At 43.1% G+C, this 25,855-nt stretch overlaps 1 protein-coding gene across 1 annotated transcript in view; it reads right to left on the bottom strand.

Annotated features, from left to right (window-relative positions):
* The window catches only part of svila (supervillin a), a 136,182-nt gene extending 124,054 nt beyond the window's left edge, over positions 1-12,128 (bottom strand). The window contains exon 1 of the mRNA XM_042299129.1: positions 12,108-12,128. The gene's annotated coding sequence lies outside the window, so the exon portion shown is untranslated. The remainder of the gene's footprint in view (positions 1-12,107) is intronic.
* Between the last annotated feature and the right edge of the window lie 13,727 nt (positions 12,129-25,855).

The raw sequence follows: 25,855 nt of genomic DNA, 5'->3' as shown, positions 1-25,855 counted from the left end.
ATTCATACCATGGCCAGTCCAGTCATCGATTTCATCTAACACCCAACTGCTAAATTTCTGTTGTTCTTCAAATCAACAGGCAACACTACAGATGTCAAGTCAAGGACAACACCAGCGGCTGATTTTAGTGGTGAAAAATGGTGCCAATCAACTTGTATATACTGTGTGAGGAATAGAGAGGAAGACAACAGTTTGAGCAGTTTGGATTTGAATGTGAAGAATATCTCTTTGGTAAGAACATGTGACATATCTCCAACAGACTCATCAACTAATCCTGATAACTATTATCCTGCTAACTTTATTAGTCTTTGAGAGACATTTTTCTTCATGTTTTTGCACTTTCAAATTTGAGCAATTATTTCTTCCATAAGGTTAAATAAATTCTGACAAAACAAGGTTAATTTTGTAATAGTCCAATTATTCTATATTTTTTTTAAATCATAATTTGTTCCTTAGACAAATTCTACTGTACGAAAAAAACACAATGCCAGTTTCATAATCCTCTGCAGACATCAGAACATGGAAATTCAGCGAGACAGATTAAGTTCGTATGCCTTCTCTGCTGGCCTAATCATCAGAATATAATTTTTTTTTAAATATATTTTCCCACAAATATGTATTAAATTATTCCCCAGAGTAAGAGTTATACTCTTCATTTCATAGCTTTCCTCTTGGTTGCACTGCTTCCAGCCCCAGGTTGAGATTTGGAGGGCTGGTCTTTATGTTAGATCTTTTATCCAATCATATTCAGCCATCATGTGTTGCCAGGGGTCTAAAATCTGCCCTCAGGCCTTCAGAATCAACAGTGCGGGCGCTTGTAGCTTAAAGTGAATGGAAATGAAAATTCAGTGTCAACCAATCAGCTTTAGAGTTGGCTATCGTACACCTGCTGGCTGGCTCCGGTGTTACACAGGAGCCAGCTAGCAGGCATAGTGCGTGCACGTCTTTTGATTGGTTTACCAATATTGAGAGGCAGGTCCTATATGGGCAGGTCTATGCAGAACCACAGAACTAGGAAACTGAATTTGATAAACAAATTAATTTGCGTACTACTAAGCTGTTTTTTCAACCCACAATGGCGGGAGGAGGAGAAGATATCGATTTGGTCGAGGATATAATTATAACGCCATTCTCAAGACAAACTTTTCAAGAAAAGTTAGACATTGTAAGGAGAGGTTGCCCGACGCCGACGCTACAAAGCCTGTCACAGGCAGGAAAGGGGTTCGTTCGCCACTTTCAAAGTTCCAACTACGAGCGCTATCAGTGGCTCACAGGCTCCGAGAAGCACTGCAAACTGTACTGCTGGGAATGCCTATTATTTGTAAGTGATCGATTTGGTGTTTGGAGCCACACTGGCTTTGTAAACTTGAGTAGTCTAACCAAGGACAACGAGACACCAAAGTACAGCTGGGCACTTACAAGCAACGGTGCTTTTGAAAACTTTTGGGGACAGCTGAGTGGATCTACAGCTCAACGAACAAGCGCGCAGGGCAACGGAGCTGCACAATGAAAAGTTATTGTACTCTTCCCCTGCAATTCTCGGAATAAAAATGTCAATTTCAAGGTGATGCAACGCCTGGTTATACTGCGTTTCTGTCTAAATGTATAGTGTCTAGAGCCATGGCATCATAATGATGGTAATAAGAGGTGGATTAATTCGGGTGGGACTGTGTAGGACCTCACTGAAGGCCCAGGCCCGCCACTGATGAAACCCCCTCGGACTAATTTCAACTGGCTCCTCCATCGCTAAGTCCCCAGAATGCCCATCTGCTAGCCGCGGCCCACTAGCTGTCTAAAGCATATCAGACTGTTAGCTGAAGAGGCCCATCGGACAAATTCTTTGGGCACTATACCTGTTTTGCCAATTGGCCTGGAACCTTTTCCCACACGGAGCCCTGCTGATCCATGACAACTGGGCTGCCGACGTAACAGCACAAGGGGGCTACAACAAACATCTTCCTTTGAGGCGTCCCTCCAAGGCCTTTCTACTAGCCCCGGCCCACTAGCTGTCTGAATCGCCGTGTCTCCGGCCCGCCGAGCTACACACTGGACCACTATGATCACTCGGCTACGCATGCCAATACGCCTTGTCCATTGCTGTTTTGGTTAGTAATTATTGCCGTATTTCACTGTAGAGCCTCTAGCCCTGCTCAATATGCCTTAGTTAACCCTTTAGTTCCACCTCCCACACAAGCGGTGACCTCACCTGGTTTGAATGATGTTTCTAGAGACAATCTCTCTCTCATCATCACTCAATGCATAGTTTACCTCCACTGTATTCACATCCTACCATACCTTTGTCTGTACATTATGCATATTCAAGACTACTCTACCGTGCCCAGAAACCTGCTCCTTTTACTCTCTGTTCCGAACATACTAGACGACCAGTTCTTATAGCCTTTAGCCGTACCCATATCCTACTCTGTTCCTCTGGTGATGTAGAGGTTAATCCAGCCCCTGCAGTGCCTAGCTCCACTCCCATTCCCCAGGTACTCTCATTTGTTGACTTCTGTAACCGTAAAAGCCTTGGTTACATGCATGTTAACATTAGAAGCCTCCTCCCTAAGTCTGTTTTATTCACTGCTTTAGCACACTCTGCCAACCCGGATGTCCTAGCCGTGTCTGAATCCTGGTTTAGGAAGACCACCAAAAACCCTGAAATTTCCATCCCTAACTATAACATTTTCCACCAAGATAGAACTGCCAAAGGGGGCAGAGTTGCAAACTACTGCAGAGAAAGCCTGCACAGTTCTGTCTTAATATCCAGGTCTGTGCACAAACAATTTGAGCTTCTACTTTTAAAAATCCACCTTTCCAGAAACAAGTCTCTCACCGTTGCTGCTTGCTATAGACCACCTTCTGGCCCCAGCTGTGTCCTGGACACCATATGTGAATTGATTGCCCCCCATCGATCTTCAGAACTCGTGCTGTTAGGTGACCTAAACTGGGACATGCTTAACACCCCGGCCATCCCACAATCTAAGCTTGATGCCCTCAATCTCACACAAATGAGGCTAGGAAACACTGTCACCACCAATAAATCCACAATAATTGAGAATTTCAATAAGCATTTTTCCACTGCTGGCCATAGTTTCCACCTGGCTACCCATACTCCAGTCAACAGCCCTGCACCCCCACAGCAACTTGCCCAAGCCTCCCCATTTCTCCACCCAAATCCAGATAGCGGATGTTCTGAAAAAGCTGCAAAATTTGGACCCCTACAAATCAGCCGGGCTAGAGAATCTGGACCCTCTCTTTCTAAAATTATCCGCCAAAACCCCCATTACTAGCCTGTTCAACCTCTTTCATATCGTCTGAGATCCCCAAAGATTGGAAAGCTGCAGCGGTCATCCCCCTCTTCAAAAGGGGGAGACACTCCAGACCCAAACTGCTACAGACCTATATCTATCCTACCCTGCCATTCTAAGGTCTTCGAAAGCCAAGTAATCAAACAGATCAACCAATTCGAACCCAATCGTACCTTCTCCGCTATGCAATCTGGTTTCCGAGCTGGCCATGGGTGCACCTCAGCCACGCTCAAGGTCCTAAACAATATCATAACCCCCATCGATAAGAGACAATACTGTGCAGCTGTACTCATCGACCTGGCCAAGGCTTGACTCTGTCAATCACCATATTCTTACCGGCAGACTCAACAGCCTTGGTTTCTCAAATGACTGCCTCGCCTGGTTCACCAACTACTTCCCTGACAGAGTTCAGTGTGTCAAATCGGAGGGGCTGTGGTCCAGACCTCTGGCAGTCTCTATGGGGGTGCCACAGGGTTCAATCCTCGGGCAGACTCTTCTCTGTATCCATCAATGATGTCGCTCTTGCTGCTGGTGATTCTCTGATCCACCTCTACGCAGACGACACCATTCTGTATACAGCTGGCCCTTCTTTGGACACTGTGTTAACCAACCTCCAGACGAGCTTCAATGCCATACAACTCTCCTTCTGTGGCCTCCAACTGCTCTTAAATGCAAGTAAAACTAAATGCATGCTCTTCACCCAATCGCTGCCCACACCTGCCCGCCCGTCTAGCATCACTACTCTGGACGGTTCGGACTTATGTGGACAACTATAAATACCTAGGTGTCTGGTTAGACTGTAAACTCTCCTTCCAGACTCTCATTAAGCATCTCCAATCCAAAAATAAATATAGAATTGGCTTCCTATTTCTCAACAAAGCCTCCTTCACTCATGCTGCCAAACATACCCTTGTAAAACTGACTATCCTACCGATCCTTGACTTCGGCGATGTAATTTACAAAATAGCCTCCAACATTCTACTCAGCAAATTGGATGCAGTCTAATCACAGTGCCATCCGTTTTGGCATCAAAGCCCCATATACTACCCACCACCGCAACCTGTATGCACTCGTTGGCTGGCCCTCGCTTCATATTCGTCGCCAAATCCACTGGCTCAAGGTCATCTGTAAGTCTTTGCTAGGTAAAGCCCCACCTTATCTCGGCTCACTGGTCACCATAGCAGCACCCACCCGTAGCACATGCTCCAGCAGGTATATTTCACTGGTCACACCCAAAGCCAATTTTTACTTTGGCCACCTTTCCTTCCAGTTCTCTGCTGCCAATGACTGGAATGAACTGCAAAAATCACTGAAGCTGGAGACTCTTATCTCCCTCACTAGCTTTAAGCACCAGCTGTCAGAGCAGCTCACAGATCACTGCACATAGCCTATCTGTAGATAGCCCTTCCAACTACTTCATCCCCATACTGCGTTTATCTAGCTCCATTGCACCCCAGTATCTCTAATTGCACATTAATCTTCTGCACAGCTACCATTCCAGTGTTTAATTGCTATATTGTAATTACTTCGCCAGCATGGCCTATTTATTGCCTTACCTCCCTTATTTGCACACACTGGCCTATATATAGACTTTTTCTACTGTATGTTTGTTTATTCCATGTGTAACTGTGTTGTTGTATGTGTCGAACTGCTTTGCTTTATCTTGGCCAGGTCGTAGTTGTAAATGATAACTTGTTCTCAACTAGCCTACCTGGTTAAATTAAGGTGAAATTAAAAATAAAATTTAAAAAAGTTCACTTCTTGAAGGACTGAAGTATAGAGCAAAACAGAAAAAGTATTAAAAGCATTTACTGCTACTTGACTGCATGATTATGGTGCATTGGGCATGACCTATACTAACAGTGCAGTTGCTTGTGGTACAAACAAAAATTGAATCTTATTCTAGGTCCGTGGTACACAGATCATAGTTATCAGCATCATATGGTTGGCAAAACTGCCCCATAGGATAGGGCCCTGGTCAAAATGAGTGCACTATATAGGGAATAGGTTGCCATTTGGGATATACCCATCGTCTTCGCCAGTTACAATGGAGGGTCAAGGCTGGGTAGGTAGTCACCCACCCCACCACTAGTTAGAGATACCTCTTGACAATACTTTGTTTTTTTGCTACGTAGCATTAGTCTGCTGTACCTGCACCAAAACACCTATATGTTTCATGTTTCCAGCACTTATTTCCATGACTGATCAAAACTCATTGTCATTCTCCCTCGTCTCTCTGTAGCAGGCATATAATGAACAATATGCTTGGAACGAATTGCAATATATATAGAATCGCAATACATTTGGTATCGGCAGTTAAGTATCGATTTAATATCGTATTGCAAGGTCTCTGGCAATTCCCAGTCCTACCCACCACCCATTCCTTATCAATACGATTACACAAAGGTAAATACTTGTAATAGTTTGGCCCTCATCACCCATCCCATTCCCCTGCAATGTTCAAGAATAAATGTTCTTCTCATCTCTGACTGAGGCAGATCTACTAGTTTCACTGCCTGCACTCAGTGAACACACAAGAAATTATTATCCTTCAAGACCACTTCCAAGTGAGAGGTAATAGGGTCTTCGTAATTAGGGTATGGAGCAGGTCTTTATTTGGCAGGTACTTGTAAACCTACCCTACCTGCCAAATAAGGGAGGATTAACATAACACTAGTTTATTGGTCTTGGTGTTCTACCTTGAACCGACAACACTGTCTGAAATAGGTTATGAAAACAGGCCTAATGAGCATTTAGGCTAGTCCGCCGGCGCCATCTACAACAGACCGTCAGTTAACGACATGCTCAAAAGCTAGACATAATGAGAACATGAGGTCAGGGATACTTACATAATCTTCCTGTCTGGGTTGGCGCCCCCACTTGGGTTGTGACGTGGCAGAGATCTTTGTGGGCTATACTCGGCCTTGTCTCAGGATGGTAAGTTGGTGGTTGAAGATATCCCTCTAGTGGTGTGGGGGCTGTGCTTTGGTTAAAGTGGGTGGGGTTATATTATTCCTGTTTGGCCCTGTCCGGGGGTATCATCAGATGGGGCCACAGTGTCTCCTGACCCCTCCTGTCTCAGCCTCCAGTATTTAGGCTGCAGTAGTTTGTGTCGGGGGGCTAGGGGCAGTTTGTTATATCTGGAGTACTTCTCCTGTCTTATCCGGTGTCCTGTGTGAATTTAAGTATGCTCTCTCTAATTCTCTTTCTCAGAGGACCTGAGCCCTAGGACCATGCCTCAGGACTACCTGGCATGATGACTCCTTGCTGTCCCCAGTCCACCTGGCCGTGCTGCTGCTCCAGTTTCAACTGTTCTGCCTGCGGCTATGGAATCCTGACCTGTTCACCGGACGTGCTACCTGTCCCAGACCTATTATTTGACCATACTGGTCATTTATGAACATTTGAACATCTTGGCCATGTTCTGTTATAATCTCCACCCGGCACAGCCAGAAGAGGACTGCCACCCACCTCATAGCCTGGTTCCTCTCTAGGTTTCTTCCTAGGTTTTGGCCTTTCTAGGGAGTTTTTCCTAGCCACCGTGCGTCTACACCTGCATTGCTTGCTGTTTGGGATTTTAGGCTGGGTTTCTGTACAGCACTTGAGATATCAGCTGATGTAAGAAGGGCTATATAAATACATTTGATTTGATTCACAGTAGATGGGGATGAGGCCCAAATGGCACCCTATTCCCCATATAGTGCACTACTTTTGACCAGGGCTCATAGGACTTTGGTTAAAATCAGTGCCCTACAGTGTATATGGAATTGGGTTCCATTTGGAGTCACAGACCGTGATCGCTCTGTATAGGCTGGCCATAAAGAGGCTTCATAGGAGTAAGATCCATGACAAATCCTACATGACAGACAGTAATCCGGCTCCTTTACTTGGGTAATAGATCGGCTTTAGATCCATGTATAGGCTACTCCATCCATAGGCATATCTTCTCTATTAGTCCTCTAATGAGAGTTCAGCTTGGCCATGAATCATTGAGGCCTGAATGTGGATTGTTTCAAGAGACTTGAAAAAGACCAAAAGAATCCTATATAAGAACCCATACAGCAGAGCAAACAGATTAAACAGTGGGTGGAGTGGGCTTAGGGGGTGATAAAACAATGTTGTAGTGCACTGATCGACATGGACAGGTGTGCGAGTGTGTGTGTTTACCACAGCCTCAAAAGAAAAGATCTGCCGACTTCAGTATCGGGCCATTTACACTAGGAAGCTGCATCGCACGGTGAAACATCGGAAGCCATTCAATTTTAATGAAGGAAAGCGAGAGAAGCGGATGGACCGTTGAGCGATGCGAGCATGGGCGAGGGAGCTGACAGGGCAGGACTAAAGTTGGGGAAAGCTGAACTTTATTCAAATCTTCCACTATATTGCAACGTGAGTGACCAATCAAAGCACACCATAGCTTCCAACCCCTACATGATTGGCTGACAAGGGCTGTTGATAGGTAGCACTACATAGCTTGCTAAAACGCACGAGGGTGAGGATAGAGTGGCTAGGCGGCACCGAGGTCCAGTTTGTATAGATGCCTTTAGGTGTGGACCCCAGCAACGAACATCAAAAGGTATGACATGCAGTATTCTCCCAAGTGACAAAGGCTACCATCCTATTGTTAGGCCCGTTCCCCTGGCCTCCTGTCCTGGATGTTGAGCTATTGGGTGACATGTTCTAAGGGTAACGTGATCTATCATTTAGTAAATAAAGTATTCTGCTCTGGGCGCCAATGTGCTGGCCGGGCTCTCCAGTTTCACAACCTTAAAAGGTCCCGCATAGTCAAAATGATATTTTCCATGAAATTGGATGATACAAGATCAAAGTATGAAAAATGTCCGTCGCTTCATTGATAAGGTTTGATCATAAAGTTATTGGTCCTCTCCTGTGTCAAACATGTTAAATGTAATTTTGCAGACGCTCTTATCCAGAGCAACCCAGAGAGCCATGAGGGTTAAGTGCCTTTCGGTTAGTGGTCCAAAACTCAAACGCTAGGCTACCTGCCACGCCACTTGGATTCAGGAGGTGGGAATATTAAATCTGGAATTTATGACATCACAAAATCCAAATACACCAATGATAACATCTTATTCTCTTAACCAATTGAAATAAGTACTGTCTTCACAGAAGGCGTGTTCGCAGAGGGGAGTGTTTTACATATCTAGGTAGCAAGTCTACTAGTGCTAAAATTTTACTGCAGCTTGTCTGAAAATATAATTACAGGTTCCCTCTATTTATCAAAGGCAAATATACTTACAGGATTCTGCGTTAATCCGTGTCTGGTTTTAGCTAGTAACTGTCTAGCTACCGTAGGTTTTCAGCCAGCATTGATTTTTTTTTGGAAATGTCAGATTGGAGACGATTGTCACAACTTAACGCATAGGCAGGCTATCAGACACAAAATAAAATTGCAATTTCACTATTGCATTACGTTAGTGGTTTTTCCTTTTCATATGTGTCCATTTTGTTTATATGCGTGTTACTGTTGTCTTAGGCCTATAAGGCCCCATGTAAAATAAAAAAAAAGAGGTCACAATTCTGTTTGTACACTTGTTCACAAGAATATGAGTCTTAAAACAAGCCTTTACACTTTGTTATTATCATAGCACTTCATCAGTCATAATAATTATTAAAGTTATTACTTAAAAATATAGATCTACCAATGAGATGCCAGGTTGGAGAGGACTCCATCACGTGTTGACAACATTAACGCATGACAAAGATATGTCTTCCTCCATTTCCTTTTCTGCAAATAAAATCTAATTCCTATCCCATTTCGACCCACATACAGTGGCTTGTGAAAGTATTCACCCCCCTTGGCATTTTTCCTATTTTGTTGCCTTACAACCTGGATTTAAAAAAAGAAAAAAAGAAAACTATTCACCCCACAAAAGTCAATACTTTGTAGAACCACCTTTTGCAGCAATTACAGCTGCAAGTCTCTTGGGGCATATCTCTAGAAGTTTGGCACATCTAGCCACTGGGATTTTTGTCCATTCTTCAAGGCAAAACTGCTCCAGCTCCTTGAAGTTGGATGGGTTCCACTGGTGTACAGCAATCTATAAATCATACCACAGATTCTCAATTGGATTGAGATCTGGGCTTTGACTAGGCCATTCCAAGACATTTAAATGTTTCCCTTTAAACCACTCTAATGTTGCTTTAGCAGTATGCTTAGGGTCATTGTCCTGTTGGAAGGTGAACCTCCGTCCCAGTCTCAAATCTCTGGAAGACTGAAACAGGTTTCCCTCAAGAATTTCCCTGTATTTAGCGCCATCCATCATTCCTTCAATTCTGACCAGTTCCCCAGTCCCTGCCGTTGAAAAACATCCCCACATGGGTGTTCTCGGCTGATGAGAAGTGTTGGGTTTGCGCCAGAAGTAGAATTTTCCTTGATGGCCAAAAGGCTAAATCTTTGTCTCATCTGACCAGAGTATATTCTTCCATATGTTAGGGGAGTCTCCCACATGCCTTTTGGCGAACACCAAACATGTTAACATGTTTTCTTTAAGCAACGGAGATAGGAGTTTTGCAGCTCCTTCAGGGTTATCGTTAGTCTTTGTTGCCTCTCTGATTAATGCCCTCCTTGCCTGGTCCGAGAGTTTTGGTGGACGGCTCTCTCTTGGCAGGTTTGTTGTGGTGCCATATTCTTTCCATTTTTTAATAATGGATTTAATGGTGTTCTGTGGGATGTTCAAAGTTTCAGAGATTTTTTTTATAACCCAACCCTGATCTGTACTTCTCCACAACTTTGTCCCTGACCTGTTTGGAAAGCTCCTTGGTCTTCATGGTGCCGCTTCCTTGGTTGTGCACCTTGCTTAGTGGCGTTGCAGACTCTGGGGTCTTTCAGAACAGGTGTATATATACACACACTAAGATCACGTGAAAGATCATGTGACACTTAAAGTCCACCTGTGTGCAATCGTAGGAAAAACATCATAACATAGGAAAAACTCCAAGGGGGATGAATACTTTTGCAAGGCACTGCATCTATTCACACGAACTCCAATGTATTTTTCCAAATTTCCCAAAATATTAGCATAACGTCCCAAACCCGCTGCTGCGGTCATTTGATGGCAATGGCATATGTTCTTCAAAGAGAGGACGCTGTAATGAGAAATAATGTAGTCTAAGCTACTGAAAATAGTCCATTACAAGATTAAATCATGACAGGAGCATTCGATTCTTAAAAGAGATGAGTCCTGACAGGCTACTTTAGGAAACTTTCTGAATGGACATACAATTAAATAAAAAAGTTTAAAAAAAATATAGGCCTATAGAGAGAATTAGCAGACTCCTACACACCCGTAAATGGACCAGTCAATCAAAGCCACCAGAGTATGACAACAGCAAATATTTATCCTTTCCTCAAAACCCAAAAAATGAAATTAGGTTATAAAAAAAAATATTGACAAGTATGAAGGGGAGAGAGAGACGGCTACGCGATTGTCAATTTCATATTATCATTAAAATAGAAACCAATACACATCCATAGCCTATTTATCCGTGTTGATTAGCCTATAAATTAAGAAAATACTTATATTATACCATGCCAGTTTGGAGAGGATTGGCACATTATCTGTTTGACACAATAATGGCACATTATTAGGCCTCAGCGAGAACAACCTTGTCGACTGCTGTTGAATAATTCATGAATAGTCAGACACATTCAACCTTCTTTAAAAAGACCAATTTATTTATTTAGTAGCAAGCAATAAAAATGTGTATTGTATGAAAGAAAGTCCACACAAGTGCCATAGCCTATAGGCTTGTGCTTCTACAACACCTCACATCTAGTGGTTTAGCTACTTGAGCATCAAACGATAGTTGGAGAGAGCAGATGTAGACGGTTTAATAGACTAAGTAAGCAAAACAATTGCTTATAATCATTAGTAAATACTCAAGCTATTAGGTCAAGTTTATCTACATGAAAATAAGAGTTAACATTTTATTTTTCCAAAATGTCACCTAGGCCTATTTTAAACAGTTTTGACTGTTGTTTTCATGACGGTCTTCATTCATTACAGTCAGTTACACGGTTATTCAATTCCCATCACAGCCCTAGTTGGATAAACAAAATCAGTTATGAAACCATGATTTGATGCATGACAAGTTTGTTGTTGTTGCATTGCATATTAGCTCATTTGTTTGAGCATCTCACTGCAACACCTTCCATGCTTGACATAGGTGTTTTCAAAGAACTGTCAGTCAAGGTGAGCTCCCTGCCCACTCAATCCGTCTTTTCAGACTTCCTGGTTGTTTGACATGAGAAAACATTTTTATAAATGCAAAAATATTTTTTTATATTGTGGCTAATGTTTTAACCACTCAAAATACAATTTTACATGGGAATCGGAATGACTGTTCGGTACCTTTAAGTCCCAAATGGCACCCTATTCCCAGTTCTGGTGAAAAATGTGCACTATCTGGGTGCCATTTGAGACGTTACTAACCTCTCCAAAGGCGAACCTTTTACTTGAAACCTTATGTGCGAGGAATTAAGACCGTTTGATCAGATATACCAATGATATCATGTCAATGGACTGTTACTTGAGAATGAAGGCAATAGGCTACGTGACAGTGATGGACTGCAAGGGAGAATAGGCTACAATACGCAATCAATGGGGGGCAGGGCATGTTTTGTTTTGTTTTACACTGATGTGCAACGTTAATTGATTAATTGTTAGCACAGATGAACAAAATTAACATCCCAAAAAAAGAATGCGTTATAAAACGGGGAAACATTTAAAATTAGTAATTTGGTGAGTGGAAAAACATGCAATGAAATGAACTTACCACTGGCACCCTTTGTTGAATTTTAAACGATGTGACAATTAGCCTATGGATGACGTCTTCGAATATTCTGAGGGAAAAGTTGTCATTCGCTAATTCTTTAAGCACTCGTGTTTGCGAGAGAAAAATCAGACGATACGATGTTTGAACATCAATTTTCTTTAGAATTTGTCAACTGTCCATACGTTCTGATGCTTTATTCTAAACCCTTAAATAATCACCTAAAACGCTGTTTATATTACAAAAGTAAATAGGAACGCTATCCGGAGAGAAACAAACGCCGCTGACAATTCCGAATGGTCTTGCTCAAGTGCAAACTCTCATTGTATGTATAGAAACGTACGCTCGCCTGCTTTGCAAACTTATCCGCAGTTGCCTTGTGCTAGTAGCTTCCGCACGACGTGAACCTATTCTTAAAGGACGAGACCCATCCGGGCATGGTCCAAAGTAGCCCTTGATCATGACTCTCAGGGCGCCTTTACGTACACTACATGGCCAAAAGTATGTGGACACGCCTTCAAATGAGTGGATTCGGCTATTTAAGCCACATCAGTTGCTTTCAGGTGTATAACATCGAGCACACATACATATATTCCCCGAAGACAAACATTGGCAGTAGAATGGACAATACTAAAGAGCTCAGTGACTTTCAATGTGGCACAATCATAGGATGCCACCTTTCCAATAAGTCCGTTCTTCTAGAGCTGCCCCGGTCAACTGTAAGTGCTGTTATTGTATAGTGGAAATGTCTTGGAGCAACAACGGTCAACTGTAAGTGCTGTTATTGTGAAGTGGAAATGTCTTGGAGCAACAACGGTCAGCTGCGAAATGGTAGGCCGCACAAGCTCACAGAAGTGGACCGCCGAGTGCTGAAGTGCGTAACGTGTAAAAATCGTCTCTCCCTGGCTGCAACACTCACTACCGAGTTCCAAACTGCCTCTGGTAGCAATGTCAGGATTGTAGGGAGAAGGCAGGAATTACACCTAGAGTTTAAGACCTAGGTCCAAAGTTGTGGACATTTTACAAAGGCACTCAAAACCACCTGTACAGATACACGCCTCTTAAACCAACAAACAGAATCATTCAGATTTGTTATTCATCCATTAACTTTGTTATTCATACACAAACACACACAGGACCAGCAGATGAGAGAGTGCCTGAAATGACTTATGGGGACAATGCTGATTCCAATATCCAATCAATTTCAGTCTGAGTTAATGGGAATAGACCAAAGGTCCTTTGTCCATTACAATGACCATGAATACACTGAACAAAAATACAAACGCAACAATTTCAAAGATTTGAATGAGGTACAGTTCATACGCTCTGAAAAGTAGGGTTTCAAAGAGGGTTCTTCTAGGATCCTCAGTTCTTTGAAGAACCTTAAGCTTCTTGGCACTGAAAATTACATCCAAAAGGTTCATCCAAGAACCCCATAGGAGGTGGGGTTCACCGAGGAACCTCCTTAGTTGGTGGGGGTTCTTGCAGGAACCTAACTGCCCAACTGAAATATTTGGATTTTAATTGGAAAGAACAGCAGGTGCAGGAACTTAAATTAAAAATGTCAAGATCGCCTCAATTTAAGGTATGTTTTGTCCCTTGTATGTTCTAAATTGATATTGTTTTATGATGATACCGTCTATCTTTTAATATTTGTGGAAATCTTTCTAAAACAGAAAATGGACCCAATTCAATGGATATCAACCAACAAAGAGGTGAGAATATGTTGGCTATAAGAACATGTTGAAGGCTGTATTGGGTGCAGATGACTGAACTGTTCACTTTTGTGTCTGTGTCTGCAGGTATACAGACGAGGAGGCATACAAAGGTATTGGTATGTTATGCAGATCACGTTTAACATCCTCCTCCTTTACCTCTTCAATAAACATCCCATAGGCCTCTACATTATGGACAAGGTATGTGTATGAAAAACATTATCAAAAGTGTTTTTCACGTTTAAAACAAAAACCAAGGTATGAATACTGTCGTGTGCATGTTTTGTTAATCTTCTGTATAATTACTCTTTTTTAAACTCACAGACTTCACCTTCCCTACACCTCTGATTAATATAACAGGAAACCTGTTTGATCACCATGCACTGCAAAATCATTGTGGCTATGGATACGGAGAACATCATCACATTAACATCAACACGCCAGAGAACATACCCATTGGACTTGGGCTCTGCTGGGAGTTTACCTCATATTTAGATGTTTTTATTCTGCTGTGCCACTAAAATCATAATAAACACTGACAACTAACATATTGTGTTATTGTTATGTGTATTATTAATAATAATAGGGGATGGGTTAGTTAAAAAATGAACCCCAAAAGGTTCTTCAAAAGGTTTTCAGAGGATCCATTAGGGGTTCATCAAATAATTTTAGGGTTTCCCCCCACAGTTTCAATGTGAAGAACCCCTAAAGGATACTCCAGGAACCTTTTATTTTTATAGTGTATAACAAAATCTGTCAATTGAAATAAATTCATTAAGCCTTAATCTATGGATTTCACATGACTGGGAGTACAGATATGCATCTGTTGGACACAGATACCTTTAAAAGAAAAGTAGGGGCATGGATCAGAAAACCAGTTAGTATGGTGTGACCACCATTTGCCTCATGCAGCTCGAAACATCTCCCTGATCAGGCTGTTGATTGTGGCCTGTTGAATGTCGTACACGTCAATCCAGACAATCCCAAACATGCTCAATGGGTGACATGTCTGGTGAGTGTACAGGCCATTGAATATCTGGGACATTTTCAGCTTCCAGGAATTGTGTACATATCCTTGCGACATGGGGCAGTGCATTATCAAGCTGAAACATGAGGTGTTGGTGGTGGAAGAATGGCACGACAATGGCCCTCAGGATCTTGTCATGGTATCTCTGTGCATCAGTGGAGGCTGCTCAGAGGAGGAAGGGGAGGACCATACTCCTCAGTCAATTTCATAAAAGTTTTACATTCAAAAAGTGTAGCCAGAAGATGTAGCCAGAAGACAGCTAGCTTCTGACCTCCTCTGGGTACATTTACTTCAATACAAAACCTAGGAGGCTCATGGTTCTTACCACCTTCCATAGACTTACACAGTAACTACAATGTCCTCCAACCTATCAGAGCTCTTTTAGCATGAGCTGACATGTTGTCCAACCAATCAAAGGATCAGAGAATTAATCTATACCTGAAAACATAAGCATAAGCTGCAAAAAAATGTGGTGAGTAGTTGACTCAAAGAGAAAGAAAGACAGTAGTTAAACAGTTTTGAACAAATTAATTTCTTCCAAAATGAAGGAGAAGCAAGAGAGAAACAGAGAGCGAGAGAGAGAAATAAGGCCATGCTCATGAAAGAAAAATTGTCCGCCCTAATCTTAAACGGCACTCACTGCCAATGCTGTGCATTCAAACTGACCGCCACTGCTGTGTTCGTTGTCTGTAACTTATTTCTGCCCATACCATAACCCCATCGCCACCATGGTAACTGTTCACAACGTTGAGATCAGTAAACCGCTCACACACACTACGCGAAACACGCTGTCTGCCATCTGCCCCATACAGTTGAAACCGTGATTCATCCATGAAGTGCACACTTCTCCGGCATGCCAGTGGCCATCAAAGGCGAAAATCTGCCCACTGAAGTCGGTTACAACGCCGAACTGCAGTCAGGTCAAGACCCTGGTGAGGATGACGAACACGAAGATGAGCTTCCCTGAGACCATTTCTGAAAGTTTGTTTAGAAATTATTCGGTTGTGGAAACCCACAGTATCATCAGCTCTCTGGGTGGCTGGTCTCAAACGATCCTGCAGGTGAAGAAGCCGGATGTGGAGGTCCTGGGCTGACTTAGTTACACGTGGTCTGCGGTTGTGAGGTTGGTTGGACATACTGCGTTGGAAGTGGCTTATGGTAGAACAATTCACATTAAATTCTCTGCAACAGGTCTGGTGGACATTCCTGCAGTCAGCATGCCAATTGTATGCTCCCTCAAAACTTGAGACATCTGTGGCATTGACATTCTTATCCAGTTTACAGGAGCAATTAGGGTGGTGCCTTGCTCAAGGGCACATTGAATGATATTTCAGTGACTGGCCCAATGCTCTTAACCTCTGCAGTATACTTAGACACTGCCAGTCTGCCACATTCTTTCGATCTTCCTCTGTCTCTATGCAATCTATGATGGTCTGGTATTACTGGTCTGTAAAAGCCATGACTCTGGAAATAGACTAGAATAATTGTCCTGACTAGTTGTAGCGTAGAGTCATATTTACAACAAGGAAACACTGACACATCAAGACATCATACTAGTTTCTGCCATAACATGTTTCTGTAAACCATTTTTTTTCTTCAATTTTGTTTCCATCAGTGATTCGCATCAAGCTGTTGTGAATAATGTCTGTCCACTCCACTCCCCTGGGCAGAGAGAGAGAGTTTAATTTTGGCCACTAAACAGGAGAGGGGGTGTTACTAGGAGCAACAAGCTGGTGGCAAACAAATGGAGTCCATTGTGAAGCCGGCACAGCGTTGTCTAGGCTGGGGCCCTTGTCAGAGGGTAAGACTTTACTTTTAGGTATACTTTAATGTATTGAACTACATGAATGCAAATAGTCTGGGTAACCATTTGACTAAATGTTCAGGAGGTCTTATGGCTTAGGGGTAGAAGCTGGTTAGAAGCCTCTTGGACCTAGACTTGGCGCTCCGGTACCGCTTGCCGTGCGTTAGCAGAGAGAACAGTCTATGACAAGGGTGGCCTGGGTCTTTGACCATTTTTAGGGCCTTCCTCTGACACCGCCTGGTATAGTGGTCCTGGATGGCAGGAAGCTTGGCCCCGGTGATGTACTGGGCCATTCGCGCTACCCTCTGCTGTGCCTTGAGGCCGAGCAGTTGCCATGCCAGGCAGTGATGCAACCAGCTCTCGATGGACCCATGCCAAATATTTTCAGTCTCCTGAGGGGGAATAGGTTTTGTCGTGCCCTCTTCACGACTGTCTTGGTGTGCTTGGACCATGTTAGTTTGTTGGTGATGTGGACACCAAGGAACTTGAAGCTCTCAACCTGCTACTCTGCAGCCCTGTCGATGAAAATGGGGCATGCTCGGTCCTCTCTTTCTTGTAGTCCACAATCATCTCCTTTGTCTTGATCACGTTGAGGGAAAGGTTGTTGTCCTGGCACCACACGGCCAGGTCTCTGACCTCCTCCCTATAGGCTGTCTCATCGTTGTCGGTGATCAGGCCTTCCACTGTTGTGTCATCGGCAAATTTAAGGATGGTGTTGGAGTCGTGCCTGGCCGTGAGTGAACAGGGAGTACTGTACAGGAGGGGACTGAGCACGCACCCCTGAGGGGCACCTGTGTTGAGGATCAGCATGGCGGATGTGTTGTTACCTGCCCTTACCACCTGGGGGCGGCCCGTCAGGAATCCAGGATCCAGTTGCAGAGGGAGGTGTTAAATGCCAGGGTCCTTAGCTTATTGATGAGCTTTGAGGGCACTATGGTGTTGACCACTGAGCTGTAGTCAATGAATAGCATTCTCACATAGGTGTTCCTTTTGTCCAGGTGGGAAAGGGCAGTAATGTGAAGTGCAATAGAGATTGCATCATCTGTGGATCTGTTAGGGCGGTATGCAAATTGTAATGTGTCTAGGGTTTCTGGGATGATGGTGTTGATGTGAGCCATGACCAGCCTTTCAAAGCACTTCATGGCTACAGATGTGAGTGCTAGGGGTTGGTTGTCATCTAGGCAGGTTACCTTAGTGTTCTTGGGCACAGACACTATGGTGGTCTGCTTAAACATGTTGGTATTACAGACTCGAACAGGGAGAGTTTGAAAATGTCAGTGAAGACAATTGCCAGTTGGTCAGCGCATGCTCAGAGTACACGTCCTGGTAATCCATCTGGCCCTGCGGCCTTGTGAATGTTGACCTGTTTAAAGGTCTTACTCACATCGGCTGCGGAGAGCGTGAACACACAGTCTTCCGGAACAGCTGGTGCTCTCATGTCTGTTTCAGTGTTATTTGCCTCAAAGCGAGCATAGAAGTAGTTTAGCTCGTCTGGTAGGCTCATGTCACTGGGCAGCTCTCGGCTGTGCTTCCCTTTGTAGTCTGTAATGGTTTGCAGGCCCTGCCACATCCGACGAGTGTCAGAGCCGGTGTAGTATGACTCGATCTTAGTCCTGTAATGACGCTTTGCCTGTTTGATGGTTCATCGGAGGGCATAGCGGGATTTCTTATAAGCTTCCGGGTTAGAGTCCCGCTCCTTGAAAGTGGCAGCTCTAGCCTTTAGCTCAGTGCGGATGTTGCCTGTAATCCATGGCTTCTGGATGGGGTATGTACGTACAGTCACTGTGGCGACGACGTCATCGATGCACTTATGGATGAAGCCAACAACTGATGTGGTGTACTCCTCAATGCCATTGGATGAATCCCGGAACATATTCCAGTCTGTGCTAGCAAAACAGTCCTGTAGCTTAGCATCTGCTTCATCTGACCTTCTTTTATTGATCTAGTCACGGGTGCTTCCTGCTTGAATTTTTCCTTGTAAGCAGGAATCAGGAGGATAGAATTGTGGTCAGATTAGTCAAATGGAGGGCGAGGGAGAGCTTTGTATTCGTCTCTGTGTGCGGCGTATAGGTGGTCTAGAGTTCTTTTTCCTCTGGTTGCACATTTAACATGCTGATAGAAATGTGGTCAAATGTAACATTTAAGATTTAAGTTTCCCTGCATTAAAGTCCCCGGCTACTAGTACCAGGGGGGTACTTAGCTAAAGCATACCATCAATTCATGTACCGTAGTTTGGGAACTGATATTCCAAAGTTATGCATGGTTGCAGCTTTGACTGCATTCCTCATTCTGGAACTTCTATTATATAGATGACATGATGGCATAGATAGAGAACCCTTTGTTTGCAGGGCATTCTAATTCCCAAAGAGAACATTGGTGCTAGAGTTACATAGCGAGGGCTATCAAAATGGCATGGCAATAAACAGTAAGAGATCAAAGGCAAATTATACAGTGCTGATATAAAATATTCCTTGCGGTCCTGTAAGTATAAGGGGACCTGATGGACTGCCTATGTATGTGTGTGTCCACACGTGCATTCGTGCGCGGCCGTGTGTGTATTAGGAGCCTCATGGACTGCCTCAGGCCGTAAACTGAACCTTCAGGACCTATCTGTTATCCCACAGGATGTCACGAGCCAGACAAGGATTTCAGACACTGTCATCTGTAGTTTAGTTTCCTTTAGGTCTATCTTCTCTTCAGTGGTTTATGTCAGATTGTGTTACCTATGTTTTATAGTTGTATTTACAATGTAATATATTTCCTCCATGTCGTATGGTTTTGTTTTAACTTCTAGGATACATTTTGTTTATCTGAGGTAATATCATAATGGGCAAGGTTAACTTTCTTTCATAACTTTCCTTTCATTCCTCCATTTAGCTGTGTGCACGTCTGCAAATGATTTGGCCCCAAAGGCTTATATAAGGGTCTCTTTATATTTATGTCCTTAAATCTTCCTTTGAGTAAAATAAATGATAATGACATTAAATAGTATTTTCTCAACTGTCACTTATCATAAGATCTATTCACTGTCTTTCTAAGGTGGCGTCCCAAATGTCACCCTATTCCCTATATAGTGCTCTACTTTTGACCAGTGCACATAGGGCTCTAGTCAAAAGTAGTGCACTATGTAGGGAATAGGGTGGCATTTGGGACTTTTCCTGTGTTTCTAAATCTGTAAGAAATACACTCAATTAGATGCCGTAAATAAGGTCAGCCTTCAAAGCTATGGTTCTCATGCGGCTAAGTAGCGATTGGATAGCAATTCCATTTGGCATTTAATACACAAGAAACATATGTCCCACAAACAATGGATTTGAGGTTTTCAGCTATGTATAATGACGTTGCATGGATGGAACCCAAGGAGTCTGAGCATGAAGAGAAAAGGGAACCAGACAAGCTGAGACACTCCAAGATACTGTGAACGTTTTTGGAACACTCCACATGTAATCACCACCTTTTCACATGTGAATTGCAGATGTCATATTTATTTCACATGAGATCCTTTTCACATTCTCACCATGTTGTCACATTTATTTTGAACCGGAAGAAAATATAAACACAACAATTAAAGTGTTGGTCCCATGTTTCATGAGCTGAAATAAAAGATCCCAGAAATGTTTCATTTGCACAAAAAGCTTATTTCTCTGAAATGTTGTGCACAAATGTGTTTACATCACTGTAAGTGAGCATTTCTCCTGACAGGTGTGGCATATCAAGAAGCTGATTAAACAGCACGATCATTATACAGGTGCACCTTGTGCTGGGGACAATACAATGCCACAACACAATTCCACAGATAGCTCAAGTTTTAAGCGTACAATTAGCATGCTGACTGCAGGAATGTCCACCAGAGCTGTTGCCAGAGAATTTAATGTTAATTTCTCTACCATAAGCCGCCTCCAACGTTGCTTAAAGAATTTGGCAGTACGTCCAACCGGCCTCATAACCGCAGACCACGTGTAACCATGCCAGCCCAGGACCTCCAAAATCCGGCTTCTTCACCTGTGGGATTGTCTGAGACCAGCCACCCAGACAGCTGATGAAACTGAGGAGTATTTCTGTCTGTAATAAAGCCCTTTTGTGGGGAAAAACTCATTCTGGCGGCTGGGCCTGGCTCCCAAGTGGGTGGGCCTATGCCCTCCAAGGTCCATCCATGACTGCACCCCTGCCCGTTCATGTGAAATCCATAGATTAGGGCCTAATGAGTTCATTTCAGTTGACTGATTTCCTTACATGAACTGTAACTCAGTAAAATCGCTGAAATTGTTGCACGTTGCGTTCATGTTTTTGTTCAGTATACATGAGATCATGTTTTCACATGTGTAGTTCCATGTTATCACATGTTGCTTTTACATGTTGTCACATGTTATCACATTAACTTCACATAAGTTCACATGTGATCACATTTCATTTGGGAGCTTTAATATTGAAAATAGATTGTAGCTTTCATCAATATCATTTTCTGCATAATTTCCAATCCCCAATATATATATATTTTTTAAATATATAAAATGGTTATACATTACTAGTCTGTCTGTCTCTCTGTCTGTCGCTTATCTGATGACCTCAGACCACTTTGTCTTATTAGAGTGTGTGTGAGCGTGATTTATTGGAGAACTGGCTCAAATAGCCCGGAGCCAAGGGCTTCACAGTTCCAGATAAGAAAACAGAAGACGTCACACACAGGACTGCAAATTAGATCTGTTAGTCCCCATGGAACGCAACGGCTGTTTTCAGCATGGGGGGTAACACAACAGACATATGACTGTGTCCTTGTAAAGATTTAAAACAATAACACCTGGAACAAGTCAACATTGCATATTGACTACGCTGTCTTTGAAGTGGTATTCTTAATCTCTTGCTGTATTATAGGCTACTGACCAATAGAATCTCTGACCCCTGGCCATAGTTCATATTCAACTTTTCTTGCCCTCCCTCTTCTGTGTAAACTCGGCATCACATGTTGTACCAACTTGTGTAGGGTTTCATTTCTTTATTGGGCAAGACTGTGTCATTTAGGAGCCGCAAAAAGTTTCCAAGAATTCAGGTCAGCAGCTGCATGGGATTGAGTGGGCAGCATAACTTGGCATGAGGCTCTCATGTCTAAAGAGGGCATTTATCAAAGCCTGTCCTCCTCCCTATTCGCTCTCTTTCTCTCACTCATGTACATTTTAGTCATTTTAGCAGAGGACTCGTTCTCTCTCTCTCTCTCTCTCTCTGTGTGTGCGCGTGCACACGCGCTCTCCCTCCACGTTCTGTTCCTCTGTGACTGACTGGTAAAGCTCCAGTAATGAAGTCAAGCTAGCAGCTCTGGCTACACGAACAACACCTCTTTCACTTCAGCAGTTCTACTACAGTATGTCAAGCAGTAAGCACGGTTGTTATTTACCTCATATTACAGCCCCTTACATTAATAGTACACATCTTATGCAGAGCCATACATAAAGATATATATCTGATCTAATCTCTGGTTATCTCATACAAATGTTGAAAGAAGAAGCCTACAAAGAGCTGGCAGTGGTAACGTCTGCTCCCAGCTCACACCCTCAAACACATAGATCCCCTGAACGCAGCTCAGTCTCCAGATCCCAATCACCTGAATTCTTATCACCTGTTCACACATCTGTATGTCATTATCACACACTATTTAGTTCAGTTCTTTGCACCCCATCACTGTGAGGTGTTGTTTGTTTTGCGACACACGTCTTGATGAACGCTGGTGGCCCCGTGTATGATCGTTTTTTTTTTTTTTGCCTATCCCCTGCCTGTACTTTAGCCTATTGGATTTCCTGTTGGCTACCTATTGCCTGATCTCCCGGACTATGTTACTAGCCTTTTCCCTCCCTGTACTGTTGCCCTTTTTGACCCTCCGTGTATGACCTTCTGCCTGCCGCTGGACCCAGCTACCTGCCTCCTGTGGTCCTTTGCAATAATCGCCTGCTGCGCCCTGCACTTGAAACCAGCTCTCTGTCTCCCCTCGTTTTCATTACAGCAGTGATGGTGGTGATGTCATAGTTTGCATCCCCAATGGCACCCTATTCTCTATTTAGCACATTACTTATGACCAGGGTCAACAGTAGTGCACTGAATAGGGTCATATGGCTCTGGTCAAAAGTAATACACTGTATAATGTAGGGAATAGGGTGCCATTCTGGACAAAACCATCGACTTCATGGACTTCAACCATTACTTTACTAAATCGTGCTTAATCGTGACCCAAACAAGGTACGGGGCAATTTATTTCTTTAGTGTCACTGAACATTGTGAGAAACACTGTCTTTTGTTTTACATGGCAAGTGAGAGGAGAGAAAAAGCAAATGGTGTCAAGCAAAGACATTGCTTCTGTGGAGAAAAGCCAGTTAGTAAAGTTTTAGGACACCCACCTCAACGTTTGAAATGCTAACGAAACACTTGTGCTTCCTCTCTAAACTCGAGAGCTGAATTTATTTTGCAGAGTGTTCAACAATACTCAAGGGCCAGGGAAATATGCGTCATCGATGTGAATCTTTTGTTTTAATTACATGAGCCGAAGAAAACAAGACGAGACGTGGTTTGGGGCCAATAAGGTACTGTGATGAGTATAATTCTGAATAAAGCCAAACTGTAATTATACAGTAATTAAGATTGAACTTTGTCTTTCCATTGTGGTGTTATTCTGTCAGCCATGTGCTGTTCTTTTATATCAGTCACAGGATGAAGCAGTATTTGATCTCTGGTAAAAAAAAAAATCATATCCCCTGTTTATCACCAGGAATATTTGTAGCTCTGACTCTTCAGACCCATGACACTGCTGAGGGTAGTTGTCACTCTCCTTGGAGATTACGTCTCTCGTCTCTCTTTTTGCTCTGCTGGCGCCCCTACTGCTTGATGGATCTGGACCTTGAGTGGACCTGACCTGAGTGTAGCTGGTGCTGTGGAAAGTTAAAGGGCACATTAGGACACATTGCTGAGTCCTAAATGGCACCCTATTCCCTGGAGCATTATGGGCCCTGGTCAGAAGTAGTCAACTTATAGGGAATAGGGTATCACATGGGACTCAGTCATTGAGTAGGGAGGTGGATGAGGCGTGCTGTGTGTTGACTATGACACAGGATGGATGGATGTGGGGCCTAAGGGGCAATTCATGTCCGGACTGCCTCTGTAAACGTCTCCTGTGTTTTACAGTAAACTCCAGCTCGTTACTGAGCAGAAAAAGCCTTTGGTAGTTCTGGTAGCTTTGAGAAGCTGCTCTAGTTGGCAGCGGAGCAAGAATATACAGGGATAATATAAAGGGCTGCAAGAATACAATATACAGCTAGTGTCTTGATTTGATAGAAACCCTATTGAGCACTGTGAATTATACACATACAGTATGTTGTTAAGTTTACAACTTGATAGCAGACTAATCATTTTCAGTTTGGTACAGTACAACAATGTGGATTATGTCATAGGACTGTAAGACGATCTTCAAAGATGAATTATTTTAATGCCATTTACTTTTTCTTTTCTTTTTTCCCATAAATGTTAATTGTCACCTACATTTAATAGGTTTTTCGGTTGTTGTTTTGTACTCTAAAAAGCTGTGAAATCTCCTGGTTTGTGTGGTTTTTTTTTAATGCTCTATTGTATGGTAATGTTAATGATCTTGGGGAATAATAATGATGAAAAGAGACTTTGGAAGAAAAGAATACTTGCATGTGACCTTATTCAATAAGTTATATTCAATAAAATGCCGTGGCTCTGATAAACAGAAAAAATGAACAACAATGTTCACTAAGAACCAATGAAACTACATTCAGGGTATTTATTACAGTTAACTAAGACATAAACACGGTTCTTAGCATAGTCCTATCAACTGTTACCACATCATCACAAGTCTAACTTCCAACCAGAGACCCCAGTAATTGCCTACATTCTTGCTGTATCCAGGTAACAAACAATATACTGTAGAAACCTTCACAGAGGAGACATTTTGTTGCCTGACACATCTATTACATAATAACGAATGGTTCGGTCTGACATGTGTATCCTATAGCCAGAGGCAACATATAGATTACCCAGAGTTCTCTCATTGACTTACTCGCATCCTTGATTGATTGCGTCATCACTGTTGCTGTAACCTTCTCTATAGCAGGATGGAAGTGACTGTTACCATAAGCGGTAATAGATTGGGTGGATGGTTCAATCCTGGGAAGGTGACCAAGCATTGTCTTATTAGATCATGATGATGACTCATGGTACAACTATCTATCCCATGGCCTCTAACTGAAGGTTAATCTATCTATCTAACCCTGATGTTATTCGTCCCCAAAATCCCATTTGAGAAGTGTTTGAGGTACTGTATGTAGCCAACCACTGTCTCAGAATGTGTTTTGTTGTAGCTGTTCTACGTTGTCCTTATTGTGTGTTTGTGGCCGCAGACAGGCACCGTGGTCCCTCCATTACATCTCTGAAAATAATGTCACTTTTTCAAACCAAAACTGTTAGACAGAATTAATGTGACCAAAAAAAAACAAATAGAAAAGTTGAACAATATTTTTGGAAGACTTCCACAGTGCGAAATGAACAATTGTGACAAACATTATGAATGATTCAAAGGTTCTAAAGGCTCCAAACAATACACTCTCATAGGACAATGTGCTCAGTACAGACAACTCTGAGCTTGTCTGGAAGCAGAACGGATTGGGCTTAGGGCAGAGATGGAGAGAGAGAGAAGGAGACAACACTGGAGAAAACTAGAACAGGCAAGGATGTGAGGAACTTGAGCTGAGAAAGACACTCGGCTGAGCCAACGATCAAAGCCAATAACACGAGTGTGTATGTCTTTATTGACACGGATTTGTGTATGTACCTACAGAAGTGTGTGTGTCTGTGTGTGTGTGTGCAGGGGAATAATATAGGGGGTTAATGGGGTTGAAGAGATTCTGTCTGGCTCCACCACATTTGGGCTGTAAGTGTCACGTCTTGTCTGCTAGCGTGCCCCTCTCTGCCTCATTGTGGCGAGGTGAGGTGCCAGGTCCAGGGTGGGCCCGACATCTCTCCCTGTCAGCACTTCACTGTTGTCAGGGGAATTAGGCAGATTTATGGAGGGGGGGACCTCAGGCCCTCTCCTCCTCCTCCTCCATCCCTAATTTTATCTTCTCTCCTCACCCTCCTCCTCTCCTCTCTTCTCTACTGTTCTCTCCTCTCTTCTTTTCCTCCTTTCTTCCTCCTGATCCTCCTCTAT

This window comes from Oncorhynchus tshawytscha, linkage group LG16 (genome assembly GCF_018296145.1).
Source record: "Oncorhynchus tshawytscha isolate Ot180627B linkage group LG16, Otsh_v2.0, whole genome shotgun sequence".
In the NCBI taxonomy this organism is placed as follows: Eukaryota; Metazoa; Chordata; class Actinopteri; order Salmoniformes; family Salmonidae; genus Oncorhynchus; species Oncorhynchus tshawytscha.
Note: the sequence above shows the minus strand (reverse complement) of the source record. Positions and strands in the feature narration are given on the sequence as shown.